Source organism: Rattus norvegicus, chromosome 1 (genome assembly GCF_021556685.1).
Source record: "Rattus norvegicus strain SHRSP/BbbUtx chromosome 1, alternate assembly SHRSP_T2T, whole genome shotgun sequence".
Classification (NCBI taxonomy): Eukaryota; Metazoa; Chordata; class Mammalia; order Rodentia; family Muridae; genus Rattus; species Rattus norvegicus.
The window spans coordinates 55,717,524-55,737,606 of NC_141534.1; the positions used below are offsets into that span (position 1 = coordinate 55,717,524).

Below are 20,083 nucleotides of genomic sequence, written 5' to 3' on the forward strand. Positions count from 1 at the left end.
TTTAATTTAATTAACGCTGTGAGAAATGAACATAGAACCTGTATGGTTGACTGAAGGACCCTACAAAACATTATCTGTAAGGTAGGCTTGCAAGATGGTAGAGCGGAAGGGGAAGGGCCTGCTCTCTGGGAAGTCTGAGGCAGGATCGCGAGTGGGCTGGGAAAGAGATGCCTCCAGGTGAGATGGGTACGCAATGCCACAGTAAATTGATTTGTATTTCACAAGTACTGTGGCGACCTTGTATTTCTTGAGAGGACAGGCGCAAAATCCTGTGTTCAATGAACCAGTAAGCTAGACTGGAAAATTTCTGTGGGTAGGCATAGTGCGCATGTGCGTGAGTGGCCAATGAACGATACCCGCCCCCCCCTCTCGGATTTAGCCACGCCCTTCATTCGTTACTGAGGGGATTTTCGGAACAGAGGTTGTGGCAGTTTCAGCATCAAATACCTGTGAGTATGAAGGGAGCCCAGGGAGTTTGAAACCGCCCCTCTCTGCTCTCAGGAATGTGGGAAAAATAAGAGAATTGGGATTGGCTTGGTAGCACTGTTTTGTGAGTCTTATCTTGAGTTCCCTTGAGATGGAGGCCAAGATTCTGCTTCTTTTCGGAATCTTAGGGAAGTTGACCTGTTTACTCCCCACTGTCTTTATGGCTCCTTTCTCCAACTGCCACTTGGGTCCTCTCTGACCTCTCATTTGCTGCATCAGCACATCAAGGTCTCCTGACTTGGCACCTCCCTCTGCTATGCTGAACATCCACAGACTCCATACTGAGCAGGATTTGGGAGTACAGCTACTAACACCAAGAATTATGTAACCCTACGCGTTCCCTTCTTAGAGCACACAGTAGAAAAAATAGACCGATAAAGTGAACAAAAATATAAACACTATGCCTGATAATGGCTGCCAAGCAGAGAGTCTGAACATTACATGATCTAAACTCAGCCCCACCCTAAAATTAGAGTCCATGTCTGCGCTACAGGGACAGAAAGGTCCTGTTCAACAGGGGAGACTGAGGGATTAGAAGACAGAGGTCTCTGTGGAAAGTGATATGTGACCAGCCAGGGCTTGTGGTATACTGGAAACATGACAGAGGCTGAGGGAATGGGAGCTCAATCCCCACCGTCCTAGCCAATATCTAAAGACTATGCTGTGACCTTAACCTGAGAGAAGACGATCTGTTCTGCCTCTTAAAGGTGAGTTTGTAGCAGGTTTTCTTCCTGACCAGAGATGTAAGATGACTGCATGAGCAGCTCCTTATAAGAGAAGGCTTGACTTCCCAGTAGAAAACAAGGAACTCTGTGGGCATGCTCCAAGGGAAAGTGGTGAGAGCCACAATCAGCATTTTTGATCTTTGCAAATTTGCCTAAGTGGACATTGAAAGAAGAAACCTTTGTTCCAGCAACAAGTGTTAAGTTCCCTGGGGACCGCACAGCTCTGTCTGTTTCAAGACCCAACCCAGCTATCCAGAAGCTTCACCCTGGGACTGTACCTTAGCACCCAACTCAGGACCACTTTATCTCACCTCGAAAGACAAATCTTAGGACTTAATACTTAGTCCCATCTACCCCAAGATCGACCTGAGCTTACAGCAGTGAATTTCAGGCTCCAGGACACACCAAGAACGCACACTGTAATATTTTTGGGCTGCCTGCAGAACTGAGCAGAGGTTTCTGTGGGCTTGAGATTGGAAGTCTTAGGTCCAAGAGTTGGTTCCAGTTCTCCTCAGTTTGTAGGTAGCTGATTCCTCTTGGTGTTCTGTGCTTTCTCCCTGCACCCTTTAAGTGTCCGTGGCTCTAGGGTTCCCTTCATAGGACCCCAAAGACATTACAACAGAGCCGACCTTTCAGGCTTCCTTGAATCAATCACCTTGAAGGCACTGTCTTTAAGTGTCACCTGCTGAGTGTCAGGGACTTCATCCTTCACCATATGAATTGGGGTATCTTGTCCAAGCTAAGGCACTCAAGAGAGAATCGTAGGGTCAGGGCAAACCTGACAGAAATTTCTCACAGAGCCCCATTCTAACTGGACCAGACTTTGTAAATGTGTCCCATGTCTTTTTGGCACTGCTATCCAGCATTGTTCTCATGATATGACTTTGTCATTTACGGGGAGAAACTGCACAACAGGCATCCCATGAAAAAGGAAGAACAAGACAGGCAACTTGTAGATGGAATCCTATTATAAATGGCAGAGACCCTAAGGAATCTGCTAAAGTTTAGCATTGAACAGTGAGTTATACCAGACCAATGAATATGAGTTCTGTCAGCAGAAATAAAGCATTTCTATATCTTAGCAGTAAACAAAACAATAGTTGGGAAAATTTCTATGTCATACACCATCTTTAATAAAAATCAAAAATATTTTCAAATTACTTTGAGCAAGCACATACTAAACTTTTAACTATAGCTTCTATTATTGTTTGAAATCTAGGAAGTAAGTAAATTTCATCAAAACATTACAGAGATTTTCATACTCAGAATACATTTAGAAATTAACAGTGTATAACTCGTAGGTTTTCATTACTCAGTATATAACTCAGAGGTTTTCAAACTCATATTGTGGATTCTCTTTACCAATCAGAGTTTAGAAGTGCAGATAATGCTGTCTCCAGGTGGTCACCCATACTCTGTGAGAAGATTTAGAGAGTTAATTCCCTAACAGGAGGGTCCGCATCCCAATCTGGAGATAGAATTCCCTTCAAGAGGGTCTAAATCACCTGCACGTATGAGCCCCCTCAAAGGAAGGACTGAATCTCCTGCAGGTGAGAATGACAAGAATGAGAGGGTCCATAGGAGGAGGGACTTAATTTCTTCTCTGATGAGACTGGAGCACCAGCAAGAATTTGACTCTGTAGTCTGAGAGATTATTTTCAGTATGATGTTCTGAGTTCCCTGAATCCACAGCTGGAACACTGAGCCACCATCAGGAACACTGCACCTGGACCAGTTGTCTTAAGGGCATTAAATACGAATTTCACTTCTTTGGCTTATAAAACCCCACCATGCTCTAGCTTCCTTCCAACATCCACCCTTCATTCCCCACCATCTCAGCTTCTCAATGAATCCTTCCTCTCCTTGATTTTCCAAGCCTACCTATGTCTTATGATCACCTACACACACACACACACACACACACACACACACACACACACACACACACACACACACCTGGCTTCGAAGGGATCAGATTATGTTTTTTAAGGCTGAACTGTTTCTATGGTTTTCTCTGTAAACCCTGCTTCCCAGCTACTTTCTCTGGCAATTAACTGACCAAAGGTTAAAGAGTCCAGAGTGTAAAGCTTGCACCCCTGGTAGTCCTCAGGTCTGGTGCTGATGGGCTCAGAGCCATGGGGTGTGTGAGTAGCCGGCCAGGCCTTGCTGAGGCTGACTTGTCTTGTCTCTGCAGTATGTGCCCACAAAACCGGAAGAGGGTAAGATATTCTAGATGTTGAGTTGCAGATGGCTGTGAGCTGACTTAGAGTTGTTGGAAAACAAGCGAAGGTCCTCTGCAAAGGCAACTAGTGCTCTCAAACCCTGAGCGATCTCTCTAGTTCTTGCTCTGAAGGTTTTCTGATGTCCTGTTGATTACTGTCTGCTCCACCAGCCTGTTCCACAGGAATCAGTCTTATGATTGTGTAGCATCACAACACCAAAAATAGTTTAATCTCTTACTGGATGCCCTTAATGATTTTTACAAATGATAAAAATTGACTATATTTGTTTTTGAATATTGACAGTGCCTCTGGAACTAAACTCAATCAGCTAGTTCCTTTCACTTCTATCCATCTCACAAACTCACTCAGTATATTATTTTCTGTCCTCAGTGTACCATGTATTGCTGTAAGCACCAGCATTGTTAAGGCAAGCAGAAAGAGATTTATAAAACCTTCAGAATTTGAAATTTACATTCACTCATAGCTTGTACTACACATCATTAATTCCACCTTTCAGGAGAGAGAAGGTCTCTTTACTGTCCAAACCTCCCTTGTCTACAGGGTGAGTTTTAGGACAGCTTCAGTTTGTGGTGACACTCTGTCTCAAATTAACCGAACAACAACAACCCAACCACACTCACACACAAACACGTGCATGGAACACACACACACACACACACACACACACACACACACTGAGAGAGAGAGAGAGAGAGAGAGAGAGAGAGAGAGAGAGAGAGAGAGAGGGAGAGCACTGTCCAGTTGCTACCCTTCTCATTCCTAAAGTGACCTTTCAGTGTAATTGTATTTTAACCTCAACTTCCTCAGTCCTTCCAGTGTGGAGGCTTCTGTTAAACCTGCAACAATTGGCAACTGACAGCAGACCAGTTTCTGCTTGCTGGTGGGGAAATTGGGTGGTGTTGTTTTGTTATTCTGTACTCCCTTAGCCGACCTCCCTAAGCCCTGAGAAGATTCCATTCGCTTCCTTCAGACGACTTTAGTGTTTTTAAGTCATACTCCACAAAGTAAGAAACCATTTGTTCTGACTGCAGCATTTAGGATCATGTTGAATAGGTACCAGCAGAATGTACGCTGTTTAAGAAGTAGATCTGTGGGTTAGGATTAGCTGTAATTTTATCTGCTGAGTGAGTGAGTGTTTGCTTCATGTCCTTGCCCCTTTTGCCTTCTGTGGTACTTTTATTCCTATAGACTAAAGGGTTTTAGTTTGTGTTGGCTCCTTCTGCGATTTCAGTGTCCAATACCTCTAGACCTATACTGTAAGTGTGACCAGATTAACAGGGCTGTTGATTTTCCATGGAGATGCTTGTTTACATTTTTACTTAATCCACATCTTATGTGCAAGAGGAGGGAGAGCAGCTTGCTGGCTCTGCATCAGCACACAGTGACCCAGAGTGAAGGTTCTCTCTGTTACTCATTCGAATTCCTGAATCACCATGACATTTTGCATGAGCTATCCTCCACTGTCTCGGGCATTTGAGTACTCCTTTCCCAGTTGGTGACTCTGTTTGGGAAGATCCAGGAGGTATGCCCTTGCTGGAGAAAGAATGTCAGCGGGGCTGGGCTTTGAGGTTTTAGTGCTCTGCACCACTCCCTGTGCACTCTCTGCTTTGTACTTGTGATTCTAGATGTCATACCTCAGCCTCCTCCTCCTTCCGCCATGCCCTGTAGTCATGGAACTTAACCTCTGCTAACACATGTTCTCTGAAATAGAATCACTAATGTCCTACTTGTTTTATAGTTTGCTGTGCTCATGGCATTTCTGTCACAGAAATACAAAGGTAACAAATGCAGAAGGTGACATAATGGAGTGGACTCTTGCTGTGTGGCACCTCATGATGCCAGGTTGTTTCTTGTTTTGGGAAATATGTAAGAATTCCAGTGCTCTAAGAAGAGTTTAATGGGCTATACTGGCAGGCACTTGGGAGTCAGGAGTGCCAAGAGGTATTCAGACTGTGGAAGCCCAGGAGAAGGGGATTCAGGAGGAAAAAATGTTTGTAACTGGTCTAGGATAATTCCTACAAAGCTTTTACAAAAATGTGGCTTCCTTTCTGCCCACATCCTAAAAACTTATCTGAGGCTAAATTTAAAAGTAATAAACAAATTTCTTTGATGAAAATTTGAAGAGGGCCCAGTATGGCCTCGGTCTTACTGTGGTTATAAGTCTTCAATGAAAAAGAACAAATGGGGCAAAAAGAAATACAAAATGTAGAGTTGGGAAAGAAAAAGACACTGGGAAGATTAATATTATAGCCAATGCCTATACCAGAAGAGAGCCTGAAATTGCTTGGAGATTAGCACCTTAATAAGAGGCCATGTCTCCTCAGGTGAAGACATCACTCAACTAACTTAGTAATCTGTGGTAGAAAGTGACTTACTTAGAGTTTTCCTGCTATTAACAGACACCATGACCAAAGCAACTCTTATAAGAAGAACATTTATTTGGGTTTGCCTTCAAGTTCAGCAGTTTGGTTCATTATCATCAAGGTAGGGGCATGGTAGCATCTAGGCAGACATGTTGCAGGAGGAGCTGGGAGTTCTACATCATCATCTGAAGGTTGCTACTAGAAAACTGATTTTCATGCAGCTAGGACAAGGAACATAAGGGTCACATCTACAGTGACACACTTCTTCCATCAAGGCTACACCTATCCAATGAGGGCACATCTTTAAATAGCCCCACTCCCTGGGCTGAGCATATTTAAATCACCACATGAACATTAGGTATTTTCAGTTCCTGGTATAACTTTTGATCAGAAGCTGCTGCTACTGTGGTTCATGGGGCCCAGGTCTTTGTAGAAATCAAGCATCTTCTCATGTACTCTCATCAGTCACTGGAAGTAAGGAAGCTCAAGAAAGGACTGCTGTGTGGACTGAGACAGCTGAGCAAGTCTGCTTTGGGAAGGTGTGTCAATTTTTATCTCTACATAAAGACAGTATGAGGTTTACCTGACCTTACCTGGCCAGTTTTCATGTTTGGAACCCCTGGACCCTATTCATTGTCCGGTAGGAAAGTGTCATTTTGCACTCAAAGTCAACTTGTGCCTATCATGTACCCAATGTTGATAGATGACTTAAGAATGTAGGTTTGAAAGGTGTCCAATTCTAATCTGGGAGGGAGAACAGCAGGCCTGAGAGGAACAGGCCTCATGTGCAGAGGGAGGTCCATCTGTACATGGTTGGGAGAAGTTCAGAGAAGGTTAGTCAAACCTGTGTATCCAGGAGAGCTCAATTAACTGTGGAAACAATAAGAGTAAAGGTAACTTCGAACTTGGAGAAAGAGAAGGTTTGTTGCAACTGTTTGTGGACTGTGCTTCAGAGATGATGAGACATAGAGAAGCTCTGTCTTGGGTTCATGGCACTAAGCATCCTAGCTGAGCACTTCATATCTTAAGTTGGTATGATTTTAGGGGTCTTACACAAAGGTTATCACCTTATCTACCAAGAGCATCTTGCTTTACTTCTAGCAGTCACATGAATTTAAATTTCCTACTTGTTTGTGTTCTTTCTTTCTTTCTTTTTTTTTAAACTTGAGTATTTCTTATATACATATCAAGGGTTATTCCCTTTCCCGGTTTCCGGGCAAACATCCCCCTAATCCCTCCCCCTCCCCTTCTTTATGGGTGCTCCCCTCCCCATCCTCCCCCCATTGCCGCCCTTAAAAACTCACTGATTAGTTTTAGCTGAGTCTCCTGGGAGACTTTGCTCTTAAGTGCTGTAAATTTTAAATATTTGGTGATTAACATAAATAACTATACATAGGTCAATACAGGGCCCACACTGACATCACCTTGCTATCTGGAGCTGTTAACTCCTGGGCCAAGGTTCTCAAATGTCTCTGCCTCAGAAAGAAATGTGGTAGTTTGATTTCATAATCTACCTACATTCCTTCTGTCACCCAGGATATCTGCTAGAATGAGAGGATTCTGTCCCATGCAGGACAATCTAGATACTGTTTCCCCAGCAGGAATGAAAGGACCACTTCCTGCCTCTCAGGGGAAGTCCCTGGTGTTCACTGTAATGTCACCCAACAGTCCCACCTTGAATCTGCTGTTCCACTTGAGCCTGGAGCCTCCCTTTTATTCTGGGAGATAAACAGGTATCTCCAGCTAGGCAGAGTGGTTCAAACATGAGATTTCGTGAGGGCAGTGAGAGTGGTGTATACACATTGAGGGTTTCAGATTGAATGATACTGAACTTAATGTACTTCCTATTAGAGTCATCTGTGAGTGACATGTGAGCTTTGTATTAAAATTTACCTTTAGGCTCAAGAATTCATGGTATGTCAATGCCCTACTTGCTTTTGAAGATATCCAAGGAACTGCATATAAAAGAGAAAATACAGATCAGAAAATGTTCCTAGGTGTACAGCACTTGTTTACATGTGCAAGTCCTAGTGCCCAACTCCAAGAGCACACATTATGCCTTAGAAATAGATGATAAGCGCTCTCTCTCTCTCTCTCTCTCTCTCTCTCTCTCTCTCTTTCTGTGTGTGTGTATGTGTGTGTGTGTGTGTGTGTGTGTGTGTGTGTGTGTGTGTGTGTGTGCTTTTATGTGTATGTGAGAACCTGAAGGTGAGCTCAGGGTCTGCCTGGCCCACTTGGGACAAGGATCCCACATTGTTTGAGTCACATGTAGACAAGTATAGTGTTGTTGGTGTGACTAGCATATAAACATTGGGACACGAGAGAACTATTTACAAAGCCAACAGTTTTGATTGATTTATGTGAATTAGGGCAGATTTGAGAGCACACTTAAGAGTTTTAAACTGTGTTTGAAAAAATTAAACAGTATTCTTGGAATAGTTTCTTTGGAGTAGACCACCAAAGGCCAAATTTTATCTGATTGTTGGTGAGCACCTGTGGGTTTTTGTGTTCCTTATGTAGTGCCCCTTGGGTTTTGGTCAGACAATGTAAACCTTATCATTTTCACTTTTCTTAACATCTCAAATGATAGCCCACTTTCCAGGTGCCACTCCACAAACTCCCACTCCTACATCTTCAATCTCATCAGTCCATCTTGCCACTATGATGGTGCTCCTAAACCCACCACCATTTCCAAACCCACCATTCCATCATCCTCCTTTATTGGGGCATCACATCTCCACAGGACCAAGGGATTTTCATCCTATTGGTTTCAGATAATGCCATCCTCTGAGATATAGATATAGATATATATAGATATATAGATATAGATATAGATATATATCACATCCCTGTACACCCCTTGGTTGGTGGTCTATTTACTGGAAGCACTGCGTGGTCCAGCCAGCATATGTTGTTCTTTCTATATTACAGGACCTCCTCTGTCACAGGACATCCACTGTTTAAGCACCACCACTACCTCAGGAAGTCCACTGTCTGTGTGTCAACTCCACTGTTACAGGACTTCAAGTTTCTCAGCATCTCAACTATCACAGGATTTCTACTGTGCAGGAGCTCAAGTGTCTTACAACGTCCAATGTCATAGGACCATCAATGTCACAAGAACTCCTCTGTCCAAGGAACTGCACAGTCCAAACAACACTATGATTGCAGGACATTCACTGTGGAAACACCTCCACTATGGCAGGGCCTCCACTGTCCATACATCAACTCCACTGTCGCAGATCCCCCATTGCTGCAGACCTCCACTGTCACAGGACCTCCACTGTAGGAGCACTACAACTGTCGCAGGATCTCCAGTGTCTTATAACCTGCTCTATCCCAGGACTTCCACTGTTGTAGCATTACCATGGTCACAGCAACTACACTGTTTCAGGACATCAAGTGAAGCTGGACCTCCAATGATGCTCCAACTTCTCTGTCACAGGATCTCTACAGTTACAGGAATACTCCTGTATCAGCAATTCCAATTGCTGGACCTCAGTTGTCACATGACCTCCACTGTAGCCGAACCTTCAATTTTGCAGCACCTCCACTAGAGGTAGAATGACCTCCCCTATCACAGTGCCTCCACTTTCAAAGGACCTTCACTGTCACAGAACCTGCACAATTTCAGTGCCTCCGCTGTTGCAGGACCTACCTTTTCACAGGATCTGCACTGTTGCAACAACTCTAATTGCACGTTTACAAAGGCATTACTGGTTATTAGATTTGAGGCTGAATGGAATGTGATGTTACTTTCGTAAACATAAGAATGTGTTCTGTGCGTCTTGTGATTAATGGCCACTTGTGCTAGGACCAGTAACTTATGGAAAGATTCCTTGAGGTCATAGCACTCTCCACCTCACCTTGTGGAAACTGGTGTTTTTAGAGTGTGATAAACTTCAGGTGAAGGGATGCAGTCAGCAAGACCACGCTCTAGAGTGGGATACACAGCAGTCATATTGAGTCCTTGCTGGGAAGAAAAGAAATCCAGAAGAGGGAGGAGGCTTGGGTTAGAGGAAGAATCATAAAATATTTAGAGAATATAAGAAGGTAAGAATTATGGGGAACTGGAAAACAGAGCCAGAGGAAGAATGAGCACAGAGCAAACTGGGATGGACAAAGCACAAATGTACCTGGGTTGTGCCTTCTGCATGTTTTCTGGACGATCGCCTTGTGCCTCATTTCTGGGAGAACACTCTCTTCTCCCCATATAAAGTTTCTTTCTTGAAAGAAAGCAGCAACACAACTTCATCAGTGAATTTCCCCATTGAAATTTGTTCGTTCTTTCAAAGCCTCTGGGAAGGCCCTAGCTGGGGAAAGTCCTCTCAGCTGAGAAACAGCAGGAAAGTAGGTTGTCCTCTGTGTTCTCATTGCGACTGCTCTTCTAAGTGTGGTTGATTGTTGATTGAAGACACAGGGCACTTCTAGCATGTATGTATGCTTTATTCAGTGTGGGTGGCATTGGGAGTATCCTGAAAAGAAGGGTAGGCGCCTCTGCCTCTTTGACTAGGTGTATGATCAAAGTCAGACACTCGACCATTGGAAGATGAGACCAATGTGTCTACGGTGTACTCACTTCTATTCCTCTTTAGTCCTAGAGGGAAATAAGTGCCGTCAGCAAGGGTGGGGAATGGGGCCCTAACTGGACAAACTTGCTGAGCCTGGGTTATGCAGCCATGCCGGTGAATAGCTTCCCCTTACATTAAGTAGTAAGATGCCATGCTCTGGTTGTACCTTCCCTGATACAGTGAATCTATAATCTCTTGGCCTCAAAACCCAATATATTACATTGCTTTCACAAGTGGAGTATCTGGCATGAGAGGGATCATTTCCTCATAGGGATTTGGGAACCACTTACAGTCTTCATTGAGCATGGGTGTGTCATCACCTAAGTGACTGTTAGCCCATATCTGTGATTCACTGTCATTAGGAGGCTAAGCTGCCTCTTCTGACATCCCACAGTGGGCTGGATACATACCACTCACAACCTGTCTCCTCAGCTCTTGTATGACAAAATGTAACCCTACTCCTAAGTCCATATGTTGGGGGGGGTTGTTTTTTTTTTTTTTTTTGTTTTGTTTTGTTTTGTTTTTGGAACATCCTAACGTTTTCCTAGGAAGAGATCAGGTGCACCATTAGGATAAGCACCATGCTGCCAGTTCAGCATTTGCCCAAGTTTGACTTGCCTTGAAGGCCAAAGTTGATGATTTTGACTTTTCCATTCTTCTCTAACAGAATATAATCTGGTTTCAGGTCACTGTGTACTTTTACAGTGTCCATAGCCGTAGATTAAGTCTGCTAATATTTACCCAAATATTTCCTTGACCCTGTACTCCTCTAAGGGGAAAGACTTTCAAATGTATTTGTAAAGCTGTAAAATTTCAACCAGTTTCATGATAAGTTATTAGACTTGTCTCAGACTCAATTGGAGAAGCAAGATGATGTTGGGGTTGATGAAAATCTTCATTATATTTGCCATGGTCATGTTTGGCTGGCACCATTGCTTCTTCTTTGCATGCACTTTGATAACCCCTGTAGCAGAACTTCCACTGTCCCAGCACCTGCACTATCCCAAGATCTCCACTCTCACCGGACCAATATTGCAGTAGGACGTCTGCGGTCAGGCAACTCCACTGTCTCAGACCCTCCAAATTGCAAGACCTTTACGGGCACTGGAAGTTACTGTCCCTAAACTTCCACTGTTGGAATACCTCAGCTATAACAAGGACCCCTACCATTGCAGAACCCCCTTGTCATAGCACCTCTACAATTACAAAGAAGTCCACTGTCAAAGGACCTCCAGTGTCTCAGCCCCTCCACTGTTGCAGGATCTCTACTGTCTCAGGATCACTACTGTTGCAGGACCTCCCCTCTCTCAGCAGCTCCAATTTGCAGGAGCTCTCCTATCAGAGGACATTTACATTTTCTGTACTTCCAGTGTCACAGCACCTCAACTGTTAAAAGAATTTCCATACTCACAGGCCTGCCAATGTCTCAGTAACTCCACTGTCCTAGGACCTTTATGTTATAGGACCTCTGCTGACACAAGATGTCCACTGTTGCTAGACTTCCACTGTCATAACCACTCAACCATTACAAGGACCGCAATTTTGGCATGACCGCCACTGTCCCATCCCCTCCAGTGTTATAGGACCTCCACTCTCACAGGATAATCCACTGTCTCAGCAAGGCCAATTTGCAGGACCTCTACTAGGACAGGATATCCACTGTAGCTGGACGTACACTGTTGCAGTACCTCAACTGTTGCAGGACCTCCAATGTTGCAGGACATGGACCCTCTCAGCTTCTAGAATTTGCAGGACCTTTACTGGCACAGAAATTCCACTGTTGCTGGAGCTCCACTGTCATTTAAAATGCGTTGTCTCATGATATTCACTGTTGCTGGACCAATAGTGTAGCAGCACCTCCATTTTTTCAAAACCCCTCCACTGATACAGGATCTCCACTTTTGTAGCAGCTTCACTGTCCAAGCAAACCAACTATTTCAGGATCTCCAGTGTCTTAGGGCATTCACTAATGCCAGTCCTCCAACGTTGTAGGATATTATCCACTTTCTCAACAGCTACACTTTGGCAGGACCTCTATTGGCAGAGAAAGTCCACTGTTGCTGGACCTCCACTGTCAGTGCAAATGCACTCATTCAGGACCTCTACTTTTCTAAGGACCTCCAATATTGCAGGGCCTCAAATGTCCCAGGACCTCAAGTGATGCAGCACCTCCTTTTTCCTATCACCTTTACTGTCCCAGAACCTCCACTTTCCCAGGAACTGTTCTGTTGCAGGGCCTCCAAAGTTAGAAGAACTGCACTGTATCAAGACCTCAACTGTTGCAGGACCTCCATCATTATAGGAACACAATAGTTACACTGTCCATCACCTTCACTCTCTTAGCACCTCCACTCTCACAGGACCTACACTGTTGCAGGAACTCCAATGTCTATGCAACTGCACTGTCTCAGGACCTCAATGATCCAGAACCTCCAATGATGCAGGACCTCCACTGTCATGGACCTCCACTGTTTCAGGACATCCACTCTATCACCACCTAGACTTTTGCAGGACCTCTACTGGCCCAGGATCTCCATTGTTGCTGGTCTTACATTGTCTAAAGACCTCTACTATCGCAGAAATGCCACTGTTGTAGAACCTTCACTGTCGCAGGGCCTCCACTGTCCAAGAACTCCACTGTTGCAGGGCATCCACTCTTGCAGCATGTGCCTTGTCTCAGGACCTCCACTACAGCAGTCAAATCTCCACTGTATCATGACTTCCACTCGTGCAGGTCTTCCAATGTTACATGACCTCCAATGTGAAAGTAACTCCACTATCTCAGTGCCTCCACTGTTACAGGACCTACACTGTCAGAGGATCTGCACTACGGCACCAGCTCCACTGTCACATTTTTGAAAGCATTGCTTGTTGTTAGTGTTGAGGCTTCATGGAGTGTGATGCTACGTCTGAAAAGTTAAGAATTTCTTCTTCAGCTCCTACGATTAATGTCCAGATGTGCTAGATCAGTAGCGCCTGGAAGACTCAATGAGCCGATAGCCTTCGAAGCCTCACTTTGTGGTGTTCTGTTGTCTTTTGGGAATGCTAAAGTCCAGGTGAAGGCATGCGGTCAGAAGGATAACTCTAGTGTGGGGTACACATGAGTTGTGTTGAGTTCCTGCTAGGAAGGGTAGAAATCCAGAACTGAAAGAAGGCTTATGGTGGAGCAAGAATCATACAATGCTTAGAATAGGTAAAACAGAAACAATTTTGCAGAAATGGAAACCAGAGACACAGGAGGAACCAGCACAGATCAAACTGCGTAGGACCAATCACAAAGGTACCTGCGCTGAGCCTGCCTGCTGCTTGTTCTTTGGATGTACTCTAGCCTTTATTTCTCAGGAGAGACACTGTGCTGTCCAAGGAGAGTTTTCTTGCTTGATTGAGCACAGGAATACTGCTTGATTTGGATATTCCTAATTTCTTGGTCCACCCTGTAAAGCATCTGAGCATGCTCCTGCTTAGGACAGTCTTGCCCTCTCCTGAAGCCCAGAGGGATAATAGGTTGTCTTCTGTGGTTTCATTGCTGCTTTCGTTCTCCCTGAGGCTGCTTGTTGACTGAAGGCAGAAGACACCCTGGCATGTATGTTTTGTCCAGTGTGGTGTCACCTGGAATGGCCTGAAGAAAAGGCCAGTCCCAGTGGTTCTTCTGAATCTTCTATGACTAGAGTTATGGACATAGGCATAAACGAGGCCATGGGGAATGACAAGTTCAATGTGCCAATGGTGGGTTGGTTTCCACTCCTCTGAAGTCCAGGATGGAAAGCAGCATAATCTTTAAGGGTAGGGAATGGAGCCCTAACTGGACTCAGTGAGGGAGCCTGGTTGTGAAGCCAGGCACCTGGATAGCCTGCCCTTTCAGTAATCCATTGAACACCATTGTCCGTTAATAGTTTTTTTATTTAAAGAATCTTTATTTCTTGGGTTTAGAACTGAATATATTGCATTACTTCCACAGTTGTAGGGTGTGGCCTGAGATACCATTTCCTCATAGGGATTTGGGAAACCCTCCCATTCTTTGAAGCGAGGTTGCATTATGAGGTTTGTGACTGTCAGCCTATATCTGGGGTTTACTGTGATTAAGAGATAATGATGATGGTTGACCATCATAAACGTTGACAAAGAGGAGTTCAGGGGCAACAGAAGTGTAAGCACCACAGTGGTGCTTCAGAATTTGCCCTGGTTCAACTCGGGTACTAAGGCGAAATTCGATGATTTTGTTTTTTTCCATTAATAACCAAGATAAATGCTATTTGGTTTCAGGTCCCTGTGAAATATTGTGTGCCCAGGGCAGTAGTTCATCACTGCTAATATTTGCAATATATTTTACTGACTTGTCCTGCTTTAGGTAGCCATACTTTTGGATGTATTTGTAAAACTGTTGAGCTTCAACAAGCTCCAAGACAAGATATAATATTGTTTTGGTCTCAATTATTTGAAGAAACCACGTGATGTTGGGGTTGTCACCCATCATCATCACTGCCATGGTCATTACTGGCTGGCATTATTATTTCTCCATTACAAGGACTTTGACAGCCACTGTCACAGGACCTAATCTGTGGTAGAACCTCCACTCTCAGGGCAACTCCACTTTCTCAGGACCTCCCCTGGCATAGAATGTACATTTTTGCAGGACTTTCACTCTTGTAGCAACTCAACTCTTAAAAGACATCCACTTTAGCAAGATTTCCAGTGTCTTAGCACTGCCCTTCTTGAAGGACCTCCACTATTGTAGGACCTCCACTGTTGCAGCACATCCATTCTCTCAGCATCTAGAATTTTGCAGAATGTCAACTGGCATAGAAAGTCCACAGTTGCTGGTTCTTCAATTTCATGATAAATCCACCGTATCAGGACCTTCACTGTTGCAGGACCTCCAGTGTTGAATCACATACACTGTTTCAGGGCCACCACTGTCACAGGACCTTCTCTGTCACAGGATCGCCACTCTCTCAGCACTTATGCAATCACAGGACCTCCATTGCTTTGGACCTCCACTCTCGGAGAACCTCCACTGGTCAAGCACATCCACTGTCTCAGAAACTCCAGTGTCTCGGGACATTCACTGTTGCAGGATCTCCCATGTCTTAGCACACTTATTTTTGCAGGACCTCCACTCTCGCAGACTCATCTCTACTGTCTCAGGACCTACACTATAACTGTTGGACCTCTAATGTCACAGGACCTCAAATGACACTGGATTTCCACTGTCCAATCACATTAACTGTCCCAACTCCTTCACTGTCGCAGGACCTACACTGTTGCAGGACCTCCAATATCGGACCAATTTCCTGTCTCAGGGACCTCCAATGTTGCATGACCTCCACTGTTAAAAGATATCCACAGTTGCAGGATAGCTAGTAGAGTTTTGCAGGACCTATATTGGCCCAGGACCTCCATTGCTGATGATCCTCCACTGTCTCAGTACCTTAACTAACACAGAACCTCCACTGTTGAAGCACCTCCACTGTCCTAGGATGTCCACTATTGCAGACAACGTCAGTCTTAAGTACCTCCATTTTTGAAGGACCTCCATGGGTGCAGGACCTCCACTCTTAGAGTGCCTCCATTGTTGTAGCACCTCCACTGTTCCAACCTCATCTCCACTGTCTCGGGACCTACATTATTGCAGGATCTCCAATGTTGCTGGACTTCTACTGTTGCAGTACCTCCAGTGTTGCAGGACCTACACCGTAGCAGGATCTGCACTGTTGCACCAATTCTACTTTCACATTTTGTTGACATTGCTGGTTATTAGATTTGAGTCTTAATGGAATGGGATATTACTTTTGAAAACACAGGAATTTTTTTCTGCATCACATGTGATTGATGACCACATATTCTAGGACTGATATCCCCTGGAAGATTCCATGAGCCCTTAGTCCACCAGTCTTCACCTGGTCGGAGGTGTTGTGTTTTGGGAGAAGTTGAATCCAGGTTAAGGGATGGGATCAGCAGGACACAGTTCTGTAGAGTGGGCTACATATCAGTCATAGTGAGTCCCCTCTGGGATGAGTAGAAATCCAGAACTGAGAAAATGCTATTACAGGACCTCCATTGTCTAAACACCTCCACTATTGCAGAACCTCCACTGTCCATACATCAACCAGCTCCACTGTTCCAGAGCCTGAGATGTTGAAGAATCTCCACTGTCACAGGACCTCCATTGCTGCAGGACCTCCACTGTCACAGGACCTCCAATGACTCAGCAACTACACTTTTGTAGGACCAGCATTGGCACAGGATAAGCACTGTTGGTAGGCCCTCCACTAGCCTATAACCTCCACTGTCCCAGAATTTCCACTGTTGTAGCACTACCAGGGTCAAAGCAACTACAGTGTTTCAGGACATCAACTGAAGCAGGACCTCTAATGATGCTGCAGCTTCACTGTCACAGGATCTCTACATTTACAGGAATACCACTGTGTCAGCAATTACAATTTTGCAGGACCTCAGTTGTCACAGGACCACCGCTGTAGCCAAACCTTCAATGGTGCAGCATCTCCACTGTAGGTAGAATGACCTCCCCTATCGCAGTGCCTCCACTTTCAAAGGACCTTCACTGTCACAGAACCTGCACTATTTCAGTGCCTCCACTGTTACAGGACCTACCTCTTCACAGGATCTGCACTGTTGCAGCAACTCTAATTACACTTTTTCAAAGGCATTACCAGTTATTAGATTTGAGGATGAATGGAATGTAATGTTACTTTTGAAAACATAAGAATTTGTCCTGTATCACTTGTGATTAATGGCCACATGTGCTAGGACCAGTAACCTATGGAAGATTCCCTGATCTGATAGCTCTGTAGCCCTCATCTTGTTGAAGCTGTTGTCCTTAGAGGGTCATACAGTTCAGGTGAAGGGATTGGATCAGCAAGACAACTCTGTGGAGTGGAGTACAATTAAGTCGTATTGAGTCCCAGCTGGGAAAAGGAGAAATCCACAAGATGGAGAAGGCTTGTGGTGGAGGAAGAACCGTAAAGTACTTAGAGAGTATAAGAAGGTAAGAATTGTGAGGAAATGGAAAACAGAGCCAGAGGAAGAATGACCACAGAGCAAAGTGGGAAGGGTAAAGCACAAAGGTACCTGGGTTGTGCCTTCTGCTTGTTCTCGGGATGCTCTCCCTGTGCCTCATTTATGAGAGAACACAGTTCTGCCTTATGTAAGGTTTCTTTCTTGATGGAAAGGAGCAACACAACTTCGGGGATTTTCTCATCTTCTTGGTCCATCCTTTAAGTCCTCTGGGAAGGCCCCAGCTGGGGAAAGGCCTGCTCTCAGCTGACAAACACCTGGAGAATAGGTTGTCCTTTATGTTCTAATTGGTGCTGCTCTTGTAAGTGTGTCTGCTTGCTGAGTAAATGCAGGGGAAACCTCTGTCCTGTATGTATGCTTTGTCCAGTGTGGCTGTCATCGGAAGTGTCCTGGAGAGAAGGGCAGTCCAGTGACTCTTCTGCTTCCTTTTGACTAGCCTCATTATTATAGGCAGACATTAGACCCTTGGAAGATGAGGAGACCAATGTGTCTATGGTGTTCTCACTTCTACTTCTCTTTAGTCCTAAAGGGAAATCAGTGCCATCACCAGGGGTAGGGAATGTTTGCCATAACTGGACAAACTTGCTGACCTTGGGATCTGCAGCAATGCCCATAGAGAGCCTGCCCTTACAGTATGCAATGGGATGCCACGGTCTGGTAATATTTTCTTTGATGTATCTATAATATCTTAGGCTCAAAACCCAAAATATCCAATTGCTTCCACATTAGCAGTGTCTGGCATGAGGGGGATCAGTTCCTCCAAGGATTTGGGAACCAATTCCAGTCTTCATTGACCAGGGGTACATCACTACTTCTATGACTATCAGCCCATATCTGGGGTTGACTGCCATTAAGATGCTACACAGATCTCCAGCTCTTCGGACACCCAACAGTGGGCAGGATACGCACCGGCCACAACATATCTTCTCACCTTTTTATAACAACTGAGTCAAATCCTACAACAGTGAATTATAAGCCTACTCCTTAACTCAAATATTGTTCTTTGGACCATTACAACATTTGCCTAGGCTGTAATGACAGGCATCAAAATTGTGAACACCGTAGTGCCAGCTCATCATTTGCTCAGGTTCAACTTTGGTAGGAAAGGCCAAAGTTGATGATTTTGACTTTTCCGTTCTTGTGTAACAAAATATCACTCGATTTCAAGTCTCCGTGAACTACACTGTGCCCATCCCAGTATATCGAGTCTGCTAATATTTGCCTAAATATTTCCCTGACCTTGTCTTCCTCGAGGTGGCAAGACTTCAGATGAATTTGTAAAGCTATAGAATTTCAACTAGCTCCATGAGAAGGTATAGATGTGTCTCAGACTCAATTACTTGGTGAAGCAATATGATATTGGGGTGGATGTATATCTTCATTATATTGGCCATGCTCTTGTCTGACTGTCACCCTTGCTGCTTCTTTGCATGCACTTTGATAACCACAGTAGCAGGACTTTCACTGTCCCAGTCACTGCACTATCCTAAGACCTCCCTTGTCACAGGACCTCCACTGTGGTAGTACCGCAGCTGTCAGGAAACTCCACAGTCTCATTACCTCCAAACTGCAAGATCTCTACTGGCACAGGAATTGTACTGCCCCTGGACTTCCACTGTCACAGCACTTCAACTGTTACAAGGACCTCTACTGTTGTAAGACCTCCTATATCACAGCACCTCCACGGTGACAAGGACCTGCATTGTCAAAAGACCTCCAGTGTCTCAGTCCCTCCACTGATTCAGGACTTTCAAATTGCAGGAACTCTACTAGCACAGGTCATCCACAGTTGCAGTTCCTCAACTGTTATAAGGACCTCCATTGTTGCAGAACCTTCAGTGTCCCTGCACCTTCACAGTCTCAGCAACTCCAACTTGCAGGACCTCTACTAGCACAGGATGTCCACAGTAGGTATACTTACACTGTTGCATTACCTCAATTGTTGCAGGACCTCCGATGTGGTAGGACATCCACATTTTCAGCAGCTAGACTTTTGCAGGACCTCTACTGGCCCAAAAAAATTCCTCTGTTCTGGACCTCCACTGACAGTGCAAATGCACTGTCTCAGGACCTCCACTGTTGCAAGACCTCCGATGTTGAAGGATGTCCATTGTTTTAGGACATTCCCTGTCAAAGAACCTCAACTGACACACAACCTCTGCTTTTGTAGGATTTTCACTGTCCTAGAAAACCAAGTATTGCAGGAATTATCAACTTGGAGCAACTGCATTGTATTAGGACATTTACTGTTGCAGGACCTGCAGTGTGGTTCCACCTCCATTTTAGCCAGGTCTCAACTGTACCTGGCTCATCTCTGCTGAATCAGCTCCTCCAACACTGCAGAACATCCAATATTTCAGGTCCTCAAACATCCCAGGACCCCAATTGATGGAGGACTTCCAACGTTGCAGGACCACAATAGTCACAGGTCCTCCACTGTCCCATTACTTTTATTTCTCCCAGCACCTCCACTGTCACATGGCCTACAATGTTGCCTAACCTCCAATGCCTGAGCAACTACACTGTCTCAGGACCTCGATTGTTCCAGAACCTCCAATGGTGCAGGACCTCCACTGTCACCAGATCTCCACTGTCTCAGAGCATCCACTCTAACACCGACTAGACTTTTGTAGAACCTCTCCTGGCAAAGCATCTCCATT

At 44.8% G+C, this 20,083-nt stretch overlaps 1 long non-coding RNA gene across 1 annotated transcript; it reads left to right on the forward strand.

Annotated features, from left to right (window-relative positions):
• The first annotated feature begins 372 nt into the window (after positions 1–372).
• LOC148006985 (uncharacterized) lies at positions 373–10,054 on the forward strand. The gene is made up of 2 exons (XR_015645686.1): positions 373–449; positions 8,749–10,054. It is a non-coding gene; the product is annotated as an uncharacterized LOC148006985 (long non-coding RNA).
• The last annotated feature ends 10,029 nt before the right edge of the window (positions 10,055–20,083 follow it).